The sequence below is a fragment of the Thermobia domestica genome, chromosome 14, assembly GCF_964235325.1.
Source record: "Thermobia domestica chromosome 14, izTheDome1.hap1.1, whole genome shotgun sequence".
NCBI classification, from domain to species: domain Eukaryota; kingdom Metazoa; phylum Arthropoda; class Insecta; order Zygentoma; family Lepismatidae; genus Thermobia; species Thermobia domestica.
In genome coordinates, this window is record NC_137467.1 from 18,640,939 (window position 1) to 18,659,582 (window position 18,644).

The window sequence follows — 18,644 nt, forward strand, 5'->3', positions numbered from 1 at the left end:
GGATCCATGTCTGGAACCGGTTTTTCGGATCCATGTCTGGAACCGGTTTTTCGGATCCATGTCTGGAACCGGTTTTTCGGATCCATGTCTGGAACCGGTTTTTCGGATCCAGGTCTGGAACCGGTTTTTCGGAACCAGGTCTGGAACCGGTTTTTCGGAACCAGGTCTGGAACCGTTTTTTCGGATCCAGGTCTGGAACCGTTTTTTCGGATCCAGGTCTGGAACCTGTTTATCGGAACCAGGTCTGGAACCTGTTTATCGGAACCAGGTCTGGAACCGGTTTTTCGGAACCAGGTCTGGAACCGGGTTTTCGGATCCAGGTCCGGAACCGGTTCTGAAAACAGGATCTCTGAGAACCCTTTCCTCGCGGAACCGGTTCCGCCGGAACCGGAACTTTGTGGCCATCCCTAATTCGGATCAATAAGTGGCACCGACAAACAAGATTTTTTCGTTCCTTTATATTATGAGTAATACGAGGAGTGATCTAAAAGTAAGGTTACAGAGCCTGCAGCGAATCGTGTCTATGTTATTTCATACAACCAATACTATACAACCAACAGACAGTACATACATGAGGTTATCTTTCGACATGGTCTCCATATCGGTTGAGGCATTTGTCACATCGTGGGATGAGTTTGAAGATTCCCTCCTGATTAAAAAGAATCTTGTGCATGCGTGTTCAGCTAGGTTGTCAACGAAGCGACGGCCTGTTAAGTACTCCATCAAGTGCGGGAAAAGGTGAAAGGCGCTTGGAGCTATGTCTGGGCTGTAGGGAGGGTGGTCGATGATGTCCCGTATCCCGATGTTGATGCCGTGCTGGGTCAACCTTTGCAGTCTTCGTTGATGACGTTTTCTCTACCAGCTGCCGGTGAATTTCAGTCGCAGTTACATGTTTCGCCTACAGAAATCTAATAACTGAGCGGACTTCTTCGCGAGACCAGTTTTCTGAACGAGTAGCCATATGTTTATCTACAGCTAGCGCCGTAGGCTGAAACTGCGCAGTTACCTACCGCACACTCCTCATTCCCTTATAATAGACGAAACTCCAGAAATATCGGACTTGTAACCTTAGTTTCTGATCCTCCCTCGTAAGTTTTTGTTAGAATGTGGAGAAAAACTCTGGGTAAGGAGTAGACTCGTCGCTGTTGGTGCGTGGGGCTCTGATTAGGTTCAATACCATGTGAGTTTGTGGTGAACGTCATGTCCGTGTTGGTTTGGAAGTTTTCCCGTTTCGCCCACATGCTTAGGGGGGCGTGGTGCCTCAGTGGTAGAGCGTTCACCTCCGGTGCTTGGGGTCCCTGGTTCGATCCCAACTCGCGCCGTTGTGGTGGACAAACACCGTGCTCGTGGGTTTTCTCGGGGTTCTCCCGTTTTCTCGCACTTTCTTCATTCCACCATTTCATTCATTCCTCATAATCACCGTCTCCTTTAGCATAACCGGTATAATCGTGGGACGTAAAACTTAAAGATTTAATTTCATTTTTCGCTCACATGCTCATTCCACCAAATCTTTCACAACCATTCACTTTCTGATAGTAATCATCTCTGATTTAACCTCAAGGACGTAGTCATGAAATGTTCAATCTCGGATTTCATTTTATTACGGATGGTCTGTTCATTTGGTTTTTTGTTTAACAATTTTAAGCCCAGTCTTTTGTGCGTAGTTAACACATGACCTGCGGGCAGCTCATTGGCGGAACGGTCATCTCTGGTACGAGTAGTCGTGATTCGACCCCAGACCCAGATTATACAGACGTGTTCAAATTATTAGACTCACGCTTGTAAACTGGAAAGGTGATATTTCAGTCCTAGTTTCGGAGTTCTAGAACATGTAGTTTAATGGTTAAATCACCAACATAGGATCCTTCATTTGTTTACTGTACAGTTGAAGTGGTGTTATCACCATTGAACAGTAGATGGAATTAGAAGAGGGGAGAGAGTTCTGAAAGTGGTATTTCAGTTGTAGCTATTGTGGTTTCTATTAATAAGTTACAATCCGAAGTATTGTGGTTGCAGTAAAGCGTTCAACAGTTCGAATGGGTCAGTTTAAAGTGATCGTGATATGTTTTGTGTATTAATCTTTTATTCTGTGTAGTCCTTTAATCGCGGCATAATGGGAAAAGCCAGAGGCCTTTCGTCGCGTAAAGTGGAAATTGTTAAAACATTTCTGGCGAAGGGAAGATATACACAAGACAAATTGCTAGTCGAGTTGGGGTAGGGCAAAAATCTGTGAGTAAAATCTCCGTTGCGATGAGTAAGAAGCAAATGTATCAGCAAAATGAGATTGGAAAGTGTGGCCGAAAACCAAAGCTATCGCTAAGAGGTATCAGAAAACTAAAGATTGGCTCTGGGGAAACAGAAACGCAATTTCTAGAGACTTAAGCATAAAAATGGCTGAGTATGGTGTAGACATTTCGCCTGAAAATGTTCGAATGATTCTTTGTGTTGAGGGGATAAAATTACTCAGGCCAAGAAAGAAAGCAAAAATTACGCCAATTATGGCAAAGAAGCGCCTCGAATGGGCACGAGACCTAGAACATTGGACTGCTGATGATTAATAGATTGTATTATAATGTATAATATCGAATAAAATTTAAAATGGCGAACGGTATATATATCAGACATCGTAAAGCGTAAAACTCAAATGACAGCGAAATTTTGTGTGTATCATAGAAGACCTCGAACGAGAAATGCCAAAAAAATGTGCATTTCACCGGGATTTATGGTGTATGAAATGAATTGAAATCTTTGAGTTTTACGTCCCACACTTATGCCGGCTAGGCTAAAAGAGATGGTGATGACAAGAAATTAATGAAATGGTGGAATGAAGAAAGTGGGAGGAAATGGGAGAACCACGAGGAAACCCATGTACACTCATGCCCAAAATTATTGTCGCATGTCTATAAATACTGTATGTTGTTCTAGGAATATAATTTGATAACGAATTCGCCAGGTATTTCTTATAATGTTAGTATGTGTATAATCAGCAAAGAAATGTATGTGGAAAATTTCATGTGAAAAGAGCAGTAAATAAGAACAATAAAACGAACCTAAAACTTTCTTATGCATTTAGCAACATTTTGTTTTACTCATTCTAATTTTCGTATTTATAATTCTTTTCGTATGAAATTTACCATAAATATACATTTCCCGATTATACACATAGTAGCAGCATTAAAAGTACCCTTCAAAATCGTTATCAAATGATATTCTTACAAGAACACAGCTATACGAGAGCCATCGGGAAAGTGGTACCCGTTTGTGCAATAAAGACACAGTAGTACATATTAACAAATATACACATTTTTATTGGAAAGAGCATACTTTACACTACTTCTCCACATGATCACCAAGCAAATTGAGGCATTTGTCAAACCATGTGACGGGTACCACTTTCCGGATGGCCCTCGTAGATATGCGACAATCATTTTGGACATGAGTGTACATTGTGTTTATCCACCACAAAGTCCACTTAGCGCGAGCTGGGATGTAGCCGAGATCCCATGCACCAGGGGCGAACGTCTACCACTGAGCCACCGTTTCCCTTTTATGGTGTATAACAAAGAGAACAAAGGAATAAATCATTTTAAGGGATTGTTTTTCAACGTTGAGGGATTGACAACATACTTTATTGGACTCCCACGAGATGCTACTATTTTTAATCTATTAACCTGTTAACTGGGGAGTTTTCAAATCAGAAAGTTGCATCTGAATGGGAAATAGATTTGTTAAAGATACGTATTATGAAATGGAATGAAATGTTTGAGTTTTACGTCCGACGAAAAACACGTATTAATTCGTCACACCCAATACGAATCTTATTATGACGAACGTAGTCGTCAGATTGCAAATACAAGCGAAATACTCATGACGAGTTGAGTCGTCATTGGCATTTAAGAGGTTAAAGGCTTCATGGTAAAAATGTCTTACAAGACTAGACAGTTAGGCATGCTGGATTATAGACAATTTACTTTTAAATTCCGAAATTTCGCGACAAACTGACTGTGAAAGCCTACTTTAGTTCCTGCATTTCGTTGCTTACCTCTTGAATACCCTGGAGAAAGTATGTCAGGTTTTACGGAGTCTTTTTTTCCTTTCGTTTTTTTTTTTTTTTTTTTTAACAGTCGCTTTGCTCCCACCAATATACTCCCAGATTTAAAGAGCAGGCTCTTAATAGAGATTTGTTGTTTTCGAAGAATGTAATAACAGTTTACATGGTCTCTCTCGGAATAGAAGCGCTGGGAAACAGCCCTGGATTATCTCAATCTGTAAATATTTATAGTATCATCATTTTTCCAGATCTACTTTGACAAAGCTCATTTTGTTGGGTTTTATCCAGATTTAATATCTGAATAGCAAGTTTTCCTGTTCAGTTGACAATAGAGAAACGCACACATTACATAATGCATAAATACACATTAAATACATAAATGCATTTAATTTAGATTCCATGGAGTTGTGTCGGTCTTTTTTTCACAAAAGCTAACTAAACTCGTAACAAAATATGATGCGTTTTGAAAAGTAAATTATTTTGTATCTCACTGTTTGAAACAGTAAAATTGATGTTCATAAGTAAGCAATAGCGTAGCCAGGATTTTTTTTTTTTTTTTTTTTTTTTTTAGAAGAGGGGCTTAATGTATAATATATATAATATGCCTTTTTTGCGCCGGAAGATTGTTTTAATAATAATAATAATAATAATAGTAATAATAATAATAATACATCTTTCTCTCATGTGCTGGCTTCGTTAGATGTTTTTCGATTTGTTTTTTGTCACATTTTCTTCGCCAAAGTTTACATCACTACTGTCTTTTTTCTCGTTCTAACTTATTTACTAGAACGTATTTCGAGTCTTTATTTGAATTAATATCTTTAGATCTTAATAGAATTAATATCTTATCTTTAGATCCCTTTGCTTTTTGGTTTCTTTGCACGTTTTGCGCTCCGAGATTAAGATTTTTTTCCGCTTTAACCACTTCTGTAAAACATTTTCCGACATTTTGGAAGTGCAAAAAAGAAGTTCTTACATCGACGCCTTAAACACGTCTAACTCAAGCAAATTTTCTCAACTGCTCTAAGAGCCGCTGTGGCTCAGTGGTAGAGCGTTCACTTCTGGTGCGTGGGGTCCCAGGTTCCATCCCCGTTCAAGTCAAGTGAACTTTGTGATGAGCAAACACCGTGTGCGTGGGTTTTCTCGGGGTTTTCCCGTTTCCTCCCACTTCTTTCATTCCAGCCTTTCACTCATCTCTCATCATCACCGTCTCCTTTGCCACTTTGTAAGGGTTAGGCTATTTGAGAATGCGTTTTCGAAGCATTACACCCCATAGCGAACGCGATCAAGCCGGTAATTTTACTTTCTCCAGAGCTATAAATCATACTGCGAACCAGTCAGGGTTTCCAGGCCTTTTTGCCAGATCCAGATCTATAATAGCATAGTTCCAATACTCTGCACAAAGCATCTTCCAAGCAGCTGTTTCTTGCTAAAATCCCCTTGCCCGGCAACACGTCTTTCCTTTTTTTCTCCTTCCTTTTGACATCTTTTAAACAGCAGGCGGTTTGTTGTTCCGGAACGCACTATACGCTCGAGCTGACGTTTTCTCCGCATTTTTAGTGCTGTCACGTTTGTGATTAGCCATCCACATTTAAATACATGTTCAGCGTATTCCAAACGTACGCTTGAGTAATAAAAACGCGAGGCAAACGCTTATGATTAGCCATGGGCTTAAACTCGATTTCCATACCCCCAAAATACAAACATGTTTAAAGAATAAAGACGACGTTGGTGAACACAGTTTGTCTAGGAACTGTTTAGTGACATAGTTTGTTTTGAAATAGAGTACATGAAAGGCTTTTTTTTTTTTTTTTTTTTGTTCCGAGAAAAATAAAACATCAAAGTACCAAAGTATCTTGTCGGAATATTTTAGGGGGAACGGCTCCCCTTGTTCCCCTTCCCTACGGCACTGTAAGTACACATTGCGTTTTATAGGTAGGTAGGTAGATAGAGATAGCACTAGTAGCAGCAAAATAGTTTCTGAATTGATTTCATAAAGTGAATAATACAGGGGTCATGCAGAAAGTAAGTTCCGATTGTCAGTTAAGAAAATCTACAAAATGTAACGGGACAAAACACTTTATTGTACACTAAAGTATGGGGCTCTGAACTGTGTTATAACATAATTGTCATTTTTGTTAATACGCTCATCATAACGAGATACTGTTTTGTATCTGCATATCCAAAAATCGCTGCCTGTGATGGTAACCAAGAGGTAACAGTTTGTTTGATTGCATCGTCATTCCCGAAGAGCTCCTCCGTGGCTAAGCGGTTAACGTACGCGCCTTTGGCGCCTACTCGATTCCCGGCGGGAGTTCATGTGGTTCGGATTCCACGTTAATCAGTAGGTCCACGTCTCATATGGACTCGCTGCTGAACGGGACGTTAAACTCAAAACAACTCAACTCAATGTCATTCCCGCAGTTCTGCCAAGGAAGGAAACTTTCAAGCGCAAAACGAGATGAAAATTAGAGGTCGCAAAGTCTGTTATTCGATGAATGAGAGATTGTTTTCGAACCAACGGTTTTAACGAGTCTTTGCGTTGTTGCTGCTTTATCAGGACGATCATTGCCGTGAATGAAAGTAGCACCACGACTTAATGTCATGTCATGTTTGTTTTGGAGGGTACAACGCAAATTTCGTAAAGTTCTCACTCGCAGCAATGCGATTCAGCGTCCCAGGAATAGGTTCCATCTCCTGTTAACCCTCATTCGAAATCGGAAGTGGTTCAAATAAACTATTTCCGGTTTCAACATTTATCACTACAGAACAAAGTAGTAATAGATAGCAATAAGGTGTTTTCTGAAAACGATTCAGGATCTCATGAGAACAGACCGTCACAAGCCGGAACATTCTACCAAAACGAGAGGTGGTTGAAATTTACTTCTTCCGGTTTCAGTACTAATTTCCATAGAGCAAAACCGGAAGAGATATATTCTATCCAGATATAGATTTTAAAATTGGTTCAGCTTTAACCAAGAGTAGATTTCATATTCTTTATTAACCGTTTATTCAAATCAGAAGTGGTTCAAATTAGCCATTTCCGGTTTCAACCTTTATCGTCATAGAACAAAAGCAATAAGGCGTAGCAAGTAATGTCCTTTTGATATGAATTCAGCGTCCGAGGAACAGGTTCTATCTTTGGTCGTATTAATATAGTTACAGCCAGTAATTATAGATTTACTGCGTCAAGTTTGAGAATTGAATTCCCATAGTTTGGAAGTCTGCTGTAGTTTCACATCGTAGATAGATTTACTACGTCAAGTTTGGTTAGTGAATCCCCATAGTTTGGAAGTCTGCTGTAGTTTCACATCGTAGATAGATTTACTACGTCAAGTTTGGTTAGTGAATCCCCATAGTTTGGAAGTCTGCTGTAGTTTCACATCGTAGATAGATTTACTACGTGAAGTTTGGTTAGTGAATCCCCATAGTTTGGAAGTCTGCTGTAGTTTCACATCGTAGATAGATTTACTACGTCAAGTTTGGTTAGTGAATCCCCATAGTTTGGAAGTCTGCTCTAGTTTCACATCGTAGATAGATTTACTACGTCAAGTTTGGTTAGTGAATTCCCATAGTTTGAAAGTCTGCTGTAGTTTCACATCGTAGAACTAAACTTACTTGTTGTAGACTTCCAAACTATGCTGTGCATTACTATTTACAAACTTACAAAACGGATATGTCCGTCTATCTGTGTCCATCTATGGACAGGTACGGGAACAAAAAGCGATAAAAATAGCGAGAAACGGGTTTTGATATGGTTCCCGAAATCTCGCTACCTCTATCATTTTTGCTTTATATAGATCAGTATTGAAAATGGAAGTTATAGTGAATTTCTATCATTCCTGTTTTAATATAGAGTTAAGAGTGAAGATGAAATGTGTTCTTGGGACGTCTACTCGTTTGTAACAAACAGTATCTCTCTTATTGTTTTTGCTTTATAGTCATGAACGTAAAAACAGGAAATGGTTGATTTCTACCACTTCCGGTTTGAACATCATTTCCATCAAAGAACTCGATTCCTGACCTTCGACCATCTACATGCTAGCTAATCCATCAAATAGTCCTTAAGATGTTTTTCTCTCTCGGACGAACACATGGACAGCATACGCATATACCTAAGTATAGTTTTAGTAAACCAATCTTAAAAGCTGAAAAGAAATTCAGTGTAAAAAGGTTTGTGAGGTTTTGCTGAATTTTATTTGGCAAGGCAGACGTATCTGATTATAGAAACTACTCGTTTGTTAGTAACAGTAATGGAATAGTCACGACTTTTGTCCGGGTTATCTGGGTCTCACTTCTCATATTCGGAGACCCAGAAGCAGTCGAAATACTATCTCTACACCTAGTGATGTTCACTGCTTGAGCTCGAAGATTCATTTGTTTGACTCCCGGGGTCACATTTCTGAATCAAGATACCATGTTTTGAATATATTTGTTTTCACAAATACAATTTAATGTTTTTTCGTCTATCGATCCTAGGTTTCTGAACATCACTTATACAAAAAAAAAAAACTAATAGAACAGTTTTTGGGGCCCAGCGGTACCTTTGATGTTCTGAACGACTGGGTTCCCAGGTCAGTTAACTTGGCCTTCCCTCATAAGAGAAGCATGAAGCTTTTCTGTGGTCTTGCCATATTTATACTCTGATAAATCATGTAGTTATCTTTCAGTGCAATGTTTGACACTCGCAAAACAGACAAGAAAGAAAATTATTTTTTAGTGAAAAGGCAATGAGAGAGAAGAGAATCATATTATTAGGTGGAAGAGGTCTCCTTTCACCCCTCCAGCGACTCCCATGTATTCAGAGTAAGTGAATTTGATGCAATTCTCAAGAGGTCGAGCGCAATAGGTTGCGCATCTCTGAATTCTTACTTTCGATTCATTACTATTGTTTTCAATATTAAACTTCCAACTTCGTAACTTCACCGCAATCAAAGATGATGAAACACAATCCACTTGTTTCAATTAGAAGACTTGTCATCTTATTTCATTTTCCTTTTAGAAGAGGATTTATGTAAATAATAAAATGAATCCTGATATCGTGAAGTCACTTGAAGCAATGGAAAAGTTTGAATTCTTTATTGACAGTCATTTAGACTGCTTCAATTACAAAAGTTCTATTATTTGCACATACATTTCCTCTTTGGAGTGTTGGTAGAGGTGCAACGGAATACTGATTTTCTCGGTAGAATTATCAACTTAGTCGCCGTCATACTCTATTTTCTATGGCTTTCTAAAGTGGATGAAAGCAGGAACCGTAAAATTTTCTATTTTCTACATCAAAGACTTAATACGACCAGTTCTTTACGTTTGGGCGAATACCTCATGTAAAAGGACAAATGGATTTTCTATCCAGGGAGGAAGTTTGAAAGTTTACACATTACGTGAAAATGCATCTGATCCACAATTTGAAATAGCTGTAGCAAAAGTTTTCTTCTGACAGAGGGAAAGCAGACTTTGGTAAATGAACTTCGCGGCCATCTTTCGCCAGGTAGTAGTACACATTTGAAATGTTAATATTGCAAACTGCTAGAGCGCAATAGCCAGAAATAGTGTGGAAAAAATGTCAAATTTTTCGACTCGCCGAATATATGATACTACTCGTAAAGTTATCAAGTGACGGCGTGGCAGAGTGAGGAGCATCTACGGCTCACGTGCAAAAGGTCCCTTGTTCGATTCGCGCTCGAGTTAGCTTCTTTTTGTTTTTTGCTTGAACCAATAAAGTAGTCATTTGTAACTACAAGTAAAATATTATTTCACAATATGTTAATTATTCGTCAAAATAAGATTGCAGATTGTTTTCAAAACTCGCTTTTCCGTGTCCTCTTCATCAGTAATCATCGATAAAATGTATGCTATTCCTGAAATGAGTGAGTAGTTAAATTTTTACAACGTCTACTATGCATTGATAGAATATGTATCAAGACGGAAGCCAGAGACCACCATGTGGCCTAGTGGGCAGGGTGATCTCTGTCGGTACGCTGTATGAAATTGCTGTGGGGTATATTTGAATGCAATGATGCAAAACCGACTTTACCAAAAAACTGAAGGTACCGTCCTCAGAAGCTCCGTCATTCAGGGGCAGCAGAAGGGGGCAATTGCCCCACCAAGAGTTTGAGGAATACATATACTTTAATCGATTGTCTACTAATATACTAGTACAAAACGTGAAAGTCTTAGTCGGTGGTGCTCTTTCCCCCTTCCTCAAGCGAAGTCAAAAATAACGCCCCTAGTTATAGCATACTCCAGTATTACCAAATGGGATTTCCTCCTAATCCCGTTTGTAGTTCGCACACTGTCCAAAGATATGGACGTAAAGCGTCAAGAACATGTTTTACACAGCGACTCTGGTAACAATAATATAACTCGTGATATCAATATATTTACGGAATAGGTTACATTTTGTTGCTAGATAACATGGAACATTTACAGGTTTTACAACTGATTTGGACATTTCCATTGTTTTATGCATTATAAACATATGGTGAATTAATATTTTACTTGTAGTTACAAATGGCCACTTTAATGGTTAAAGCAGAAAAACAAAAAAAGGTTGACGAGCGGTAATTGAACCCAGGACCGTTTGCACGTGAGTCGCAGATGCTTCTCACTCTGCCATCCCGTCACTTGATAACTTTACGCGTAGTATCGTGTATACGGCGAGTCGGAAATTTTTAGACACGCTTTTTTCTCTGCTATTTCTAGCTATTGCGCTTCCCGGTTTGTAATATTAACACTTGAAATGTGCACTAACACCTCGCAGCAGATGGACCCGAAGTTCATTTACCAAAGTCTATTTCCCCCTTCTGAGTAGCGTGACTACGAGCTGGTACAGTCTTGTTCACAAATACTGTTTTCTGTTTTAAAACTTTTAAAAAGCTTCTTATCCATAATTGGAATTAATTTGAATCTCTGACGAAAGGAGGTACTCATTTGAATCAAAAGTATCAAAATTCCTGCGATTGCGAGAATATGTCGTCTTACCCCTTTGAGGGTCTCATATAAAAGTATTACAGTGGGGTCCCAATTATACAAGTTTCGATTAACCGAGGTTTCGTGTTATGCGAGCTTAATCAAAACAAAAATTTAAAGACTAATCCGGTTACATCGATAGGCAGTTTACAGGCTTTTGTTTCAGCAACAAAGTAAACATAAAGCTGGCGGAAAGATGACAATTCCGCCTGACACTGGCATAATTAAGCTAGCGAGCTTTAATTGTAGCATGTCTTGAGTTTTAGTTTGAGAAGGCACCATACTGCGTCGAACGGCAAGACGACGAGGCACCAGCTGACATTATGAGGTTGCCAGGTCTGTGCAATTTCGTGGCCAAAAACGAGACCTTTAATAAAGCAAAGACTATCAAACACTTACAAAAGGAGGGTCTATGTGTGTACTAAACAGTATTTTATTTGCATTGTGTTTAACTTATGTACACTCATGTCCAAAATTATTGTCGCATGTCTATAAACATAGACCTATTGTTGTAGGGATATAATTTGATAACGACCGGAATTCACCTGGTATTTCTTATAATGTTAGTATGTGTATAATCGGCAAAGACATGTATGTGGCAAATTTAATGTCAAAAGAGCAGAAAACAAGAACAATAAAACGAAAATAAAACTTTCTTGCCCATTTAGCAACATTTTGTTTTACTCATTCTAATTTTCGTATTTATAATTCTTTCCCTATGAATTTTACCACAAATATATATTTCCCGATTATACATATAGTATTAGTATTAAAAGTACCCTGCAAAATCATTATCAAATTATATTCTTACAAGATACAGTTTTAGTTACAGATATGCGACAGTCATTTTTGGACATGAGTGTATATATCAATATCAAACTCCTTTTTATTTACTGTATTACGGCTAATTGCTTATGTACTATCGAGTTACCGAAAGGTGTCCTCTGGCACATAGCTGCACATATTGTAAACAAAACGAGAGGGAGCATTGTTCGCCAATCACAGCAGTATTCTTTCACGCTGTTGCTAGGCAACGAAGGTCACTGCCCGCGCTATTGCCGGTAGTTCAGACGACTTGTTAACTGTCTTAAGTTTGGCGCCAGAGCTGCTCTCTCTGTTGTGGAGCCTCTGGCAACAGTGCCTCTAATACTCCACGTGCTCTACCCAACTGTCAGAAGCCACCTTTCCTTGCGCACACAGTACAGTATTTATGTATAATTATATATACTGTATAATGAACATACAGTACAGTATGTTCAATAAAAATAATAAATACAATAATAAATACGGTACAATATTTTCTATATATCCATCCTTATCAACGTAGTTTTGCTTATCCGAGTTAAATCCTGTCCACATTACCTCGGATAATCGAGACTGTGCTGTATTCCGATTTGTTGTTTTTCTACGTGTATCTAATTAAGATAATGCTTACAGAGGTAGATGATAGACCATTTTTCTCTCTCGTGTAAATATAATTGTATCAAATAATAAATACGTTACATATTCTTAGATTGTAAGCGATAATCTTTAGGGGTACAAGATGTAATCAAATATTGATAAACGTTACAGCACAATAAAACACTAATGTATACAGTAGCGGATAATGTCAGTGTTGCAGCGTTACGCAACGACCAAAGCTGTTGAAGTACAAATTATTAACAATAGTAGTAACAAAGCTTTTTTTTTTTTAAAAAAAAGTAACTTTGTTTTGGTATCATATACACCTTAAGTAACATAATTTCATACTTTTGTAATTATAAAATCCATTAAATTGTTCATAAACGAAAAAACAATCCATTTCAGTTACTAATTTATATTACGTTGCAACGATCTTACAGGAATCACTGCTTTCTTCTATCCTTGAAGTTAAATGCTTTGGTCGTTGCAGTGCTCGTGCAACGCGGCAGGATCCAGTCAACGAGGAACTTTCGCACTATAGATATGCTACATTGACTTGATTCCTAGTCTTCCGTTGCAAGCGCTGCTATCGGCTGAAGGAATTCCACTCGCTTTCTCTTGTTTAGCAAGAGCTGAACCCTTATTGGCTCAACGCGTGGGTGTGTGAGGGTGTGAGCGTTAGTTCGCATTTTTGCCACGGCTCAAGACATTTTGGCAGCACAATAGATAAAATTTCTAAAATATACATTTAATACTAGAAAAAAAGCAAATGGAATTCACTTAATGTATTTATTTTTTGAGAGAAAAGAGAGTCACGTGACTGTGCCGAAGCCTTACCCAATACAATCAACTTTTTTTTTCTTTTTTAATGATCTGAGAGTTACAAAATGCAAAATACGTAGAAAACTAAGAAGCAAATGAAAGTAAACATGCATTTATTAGTTAATTTTTGCTTGTATAGGTAGTGTAAGATTCTTTTACAGTCATTTGAAGGCCGAATATTATTAAAGCTGTATTTAGAATCATTTTATAGCAACTATGCCTCCTTAATTACTTTGTTGAAAGAAGCTTCGTAGAGGCACTTGTGGAAATTTTATTTGGAAAGTTTTAGTAGAGAAGAATTGAGCTTTCTTTTTGCACAATTCATTCCATTTTAGACTTTGAAAGAAATAATGATAAGATCAAATTTATATTTTCCAGTGTGACTCAAATTACCGTGAAGAAACCATGAATAGTGTGCTCAGCTTAGTTTTATAATTTATTTATTTATTTTATTTTATTTTATTTTTGCAAGATTTTGTTTTCATATGTCGCTTAGTGTTTGTGTCACAGTTATATTGGTTAATTAGTGAGTTCAATTTCTACTTTCTGTCCTGATTTTTCCTATTACAGCCCCCGATATCATAATTTACTACCTGTCACTGAATCTGTACACACCATAATTGATTTATATTTGAATTCCTTTGTCCTCTATTGGTCTATATAATAAAATGAAATTACGTTCCGCGGTTATGCCGAGTAAGCTAAAGGAGACGGTCGTGATGAGAAATGAATGAAATGGTGGAATGAAGAAAATGGGAGGAAACGGAAGAACCCCGAGAAAACAAACGCACACGGTTTATCCACCAGAAAATTCACTTGATGCGAGCGGGGATCGAACTTTAGACCCCATGCAGAAAAGGTGAACACTATAGCACTAAGCCATCGTGGCCTTGGTCTAGGTAAGAGTTAGTAGCATTTGTGTGCAGCAGATTGCAGTGCAACGTGGTTTTATCATGTAACCGACGGGCAACAAGAGAGAAAACATTCAAAAAGGTGGTTTCATTGTGTAACCACTGGGACATAAAGGGTTAAACACAGCTGAGTGACCATTTTTTAATTTTCTTTTTCGGAACAAAATTGATAAAAAAAAACTCAAAATGATTTACCTGTTTTGTATGTGTTCTGCCTCGTGCTATGTGAAGGAGAAAGTGTGGCAAGTGTTTGTGCGTGAATGTATGTTGAGAATGATGCTATTAGTGTACACGATATTGGATATATCTGGAATTTCGTACTAATTGTGGTGTTTCTGGTGATGTATGGTTTCACGCAGTCAGCTTCGAGTACGGTCATATTACGTATACGCATTCACTGTCAAATAGCTTCTGGATCTCACATTAGAGGAATTCTGTGCATACACAAAGGTAATGTATACAGAATTCCCAGTACCAGTCGCTCAATACTGGCTAATACGTTCTTTTGTACAGATACTAATTTCAGAAATTTCTGCTATTGATGTTATAATACTATAAGGTATTAACAAGGAGAGCTGAGATGGTTGTCAGGATTCGTACAAAGGTGATTCCAAAATCAGGGTATCCTATATTGTAGAAATACAAAAAAATATGTATTTTCAGTAATTTTTATATAATTTTAAAGCATCCACATTTATTTATTCTTTACATAATCGCCATTTCGGTTGATGCATTTGTGTAGGCACTCTGACAGTTTTTGTATGTCCATGTCATATCATCTTGTAGCGCCGCCATGTGTTTGAGGAAATGTTGAGCCTCATCGTCGTTGGTAAAGCGCTTTACACTCAAATGTTTTTTGTGGGGGCCGCGGTGGCTCAGAGGTTGAGCGTCCACTTCTGGTGCTTGGGGTCCCGGGTTCGATTCCAGCCCCTGCCAAGTGCACTTTGTGGTGGACAAACACCGTGTGCGTGGGTTTTCTCGGGGTTCTCCCGTTTCCTCCCACTTTCTTCATTCCACCATTTCATTCATTACTCTTCATCACCGTCTCCTGTAGCCTAACCGGCATAACCGTGGGACGTAAAACTCAAAAAGATTTCATTTTTTTTTCAAAAGATATTTATGGCGTCCTCCACTTTCTAAAAAAAAAAATCACTGGGCAAAGATAGGCATGGGGGACGGCCTGACGTCATGCGTCCCCCTACCTTTTCGGATCACTTTTACCCCTGATCGGAACACTACCCTTTTCGGTTGCAATAGAGAAGTAAATTGGAGATGGAACTTCTTATAACGGTAGAGAAACGTGCTTCTCGCTATCTATTACCGCTTTTTTTCTGTGGCGATCAGCGTTGAAGCCGAAACTGGTTGATTTCGACAACTTCGGGTTTGAATAGAAGGTTAAGGGAGGAGGAGGAGGAATATATATTCTTTGGACTCAGAATCTACTCAAAAAACTGTTTCTCAATATCTTAGGTGAGGGGGGGGGGGCACGGTGACTCAGTAATAGAGCGCTTAACTATGGTGCATGAGATGTCTTTCCAGGATTGTCCAAGGGTTTTCTCGCGGTTCTCCTATTATCTAACATATTCCCTCAACTCTTCATATTTCTTTAAATCATCCGTCTGCTTTAGCCTAAGAGACAACACTGTGGAATATTAATTTGTTTAAAACAAATCTGAGAGGATAAGTTACCAACCCTTCTCGAGATATATATGTCTTCTTAACACGACTTTTCCCTCTTCTTCTTGTTAGATAACCAGTATTGTTGCTTATGTCATCACCTCCCATACGTTGTCAACAATCTGTTGTTCGCTACGGAGGAGGGTTAAAAGGGGGTATATGGTAACTCAGTAGTAGTGTGCTCTTACATGGCAATGGATCACACTTTAGATCCATTACCAAGTGAGTTTATGATGATGAATATTGTATCTTTTTTTTTTTTTTTTCTTCGGAGGATACTCCTATTTTCTTGCAAAGACTTATTGCACCAAGTCTCCTTTAGCACACAGGACATGATTGTTTCTCGTGAACTTACAGATGTAATGATTTTATTGGATTTTATCCAATACATTCAGTCCCTGGTATAGTTATCCGACCACACATAATACACGAAAAATCCTTGGCCCCCTTGATTCTGTTCCAAGTATCGATGGTCTGTTAAATACTTTTTGTTACTGCGACGTCGTTCCATCTGTCACGAATCGGACCTATCTGTCCTAACGGAATAATCGCGAATCCAATTCCTGTGTGGTGCGGAACTCCCTTGCGCCGCTACTGAATGATTCAGAATCATGCGTTTTTGGATAGGGCAAATTAAGTACCCGGCTATTTGAGGCGATCGCAAAGCGTATTATTGCTCATGCGTACGCTTGGAATACGCTGACCGTGTATTTAAATGTAAATGGCTAATCACAAACGCGAAAGCAATAAAAACACGGGGAAAACGTTAGCTTGAGCGTATTTGGTGCATTTCGGATCAATAGACCGCTTGCTGTGTAAAAGATTTCAAAAGGATGGAAAAAAGGAAAGACGTGTTGCCAGGCAAAGGGATTGTAGCAAGAAATAGCTGCTTGGAAGATGGTTTGTGCGGAGTATTGGAACTCTCCTATTACATACCTGGACCTGGCAAAAAGACCCGGAAACCCTGACTGGCTCTCAGTATGATTTACAACTCTGGTGAAAGTAAAATTACTGAATAGCCACCTTGGCCGCGTTCGCTACAGGTGGTAACGCTTTCTCAAATAGCCTAAAACTTAGTGTCTACGACAACAACATGTCGCCTCAGCTCAGTGGGTAACAGTTTTGGAGATATTTGTCCCCAAAATGTATTTTTCCATGGTTTTGAACAGCCTATTCACTTCTAGCCATAGGTCCATATAAACTTTTTTTTTTCTTATTTTGATGTGAGGAATGACCTGTTTCAGTTTGTCAGTCTAGTTCATTAACACCCTGTAGATCAGATGGGGCGAACATAATGGCCTACCACATTTTCTAACGTACTCGTAAACTGCAGAAGGCTAATCATTTCCATGCTATTCAGTGAAATGACATACACCAAACAAGCTTTCCCTGTCACCTGCCCTTACATATCCGAGTTTAAACTACTTACCTACATGGTCTTCTGTGAGTCGATCACAAACCATTCCACTTAACTCACCAGAAGTGGCGCTTTTTAATCGAGGCGCTCATATACGGGGTGTTTCAAAACAACAACGACGACGTTTACGAGGTGATTCCTGACACCAAGATAAGACAAAAAGTATAAGGCCAACTTGGATGCACAGATGCTTGTTTTCGGAGTTATAGGCTGCCGAAAACCTGAAAAAAATGAACTTTAAAGGTTCATAGTTCCAAAAGTATGGGACCTACTGATTCAAGTTAAGACTTCACTTAGGAACTAGTATGTGTCCTATCCAAATATCCATGTTCCAGAATCCTGCGGTACTTCCGCAACAATTTTTTTTAATAGAGGTAGTTGGTGAATACGTCAGATTACATGCCCGTAGCCAAACTCCTCTATAAAAAATTGTTGCGTGAGTACCTTAAGATTCTGAAACATGTATTTTTGGATAGCGCACATATTAGTTCCTAACTGAAGTCTTGGCCCGACGACGATAGGTCCCATAGTTTTTGGAGCTATAGATCTTTAAAGTTCATTTTTTTTTTTTCATGTTTTCGGCAGCTTATAACCGAAAGGAAGCATTTGTGTATCCAGGTTGGTCTATACTTTTTGTTTTATCTTGGTGTCAGGAATCATCTCCCAAATGTTGGTTTTGAAACACCCTGTATAAATCAACAATAATACAATAAGATACCGGGAAAATACATATATCGGGGAGTTTCTCTGTCCTCCCCCCACACAAAACCCGAAATGATGATACTGTAGCATTATTAAGAAGAAAATCAATTATGGAAAGTAAAAGTAGAATGGCTTAAGAAAATCCTCAGGAAAATTTGATACTATAATGTAACATGTTCTGAAATTTGGAATATAAAGAAAAAGTCATACACACACACTACCTAGAAGAGATATCTTGCGGGGGGGGGGGGGGCGTGAAGGGTGACCAAAGGAGTGCAAGCTACTGACATAAATGTGAAATTATGACTAAGCATAATTTGTAATGAAAGACTATTTACAGCTTACAATGGTATGCAGAGGTCTCGCTTTGAATATAAATTGGTGACATAATAATAATAATAATAATTATAGGTTTGAGAAATCAAATCTGGATCTGGGGCCGCGGTGGCTCAGTGGTAGAGCGTTCACGTCTGGTGCATGGAGTTCTTGGTTCGATCCCAACTCACGCAAAGTGAACTTTGTGGGGACACCCGTGGGTTTTCTTGGTTTTCTCCTGTTTCAACCCACTTCTTTCCATCCCATCATTTCATTCATTTCTCATCATCACCGTCTTCTGTTAGCCTAGCCGGCATAATCGTGGGGCGTAAAACTTAATTTAATTTCATTTTTTTTTTTCAAATCTGGGACTGAA

The 18,644-nt window shown here is 38.7% G+C and overlaps 2 protein-coding genes across 4 annotated transcripts in view; one reads left to right on the forward strand and one right to left on the reverse strand.

Annotated features, from left to right (window-relative positions):
• Positions 1-18,644, forward strand: part of Pi3K68D (phosphatidylinositol-4-phosphate 3-kinase catalytic subunit Pi3K68D) — a 408,362-nt gene that overhangs the window by 239,527 nt on the left and 150,191 nt on the right. The gene's annotated exons all lie outside the window — the stretch shown is intronic.
• Positions 1-18,644, reverse strand: part of LOC145670570 (uncharacterized) — a 65,617-nt gene that overhangs the window by 46,055 nt on the left and 918 nt on the right. The gene's annotated exons all lie outside the window — the stretch shown is intronic.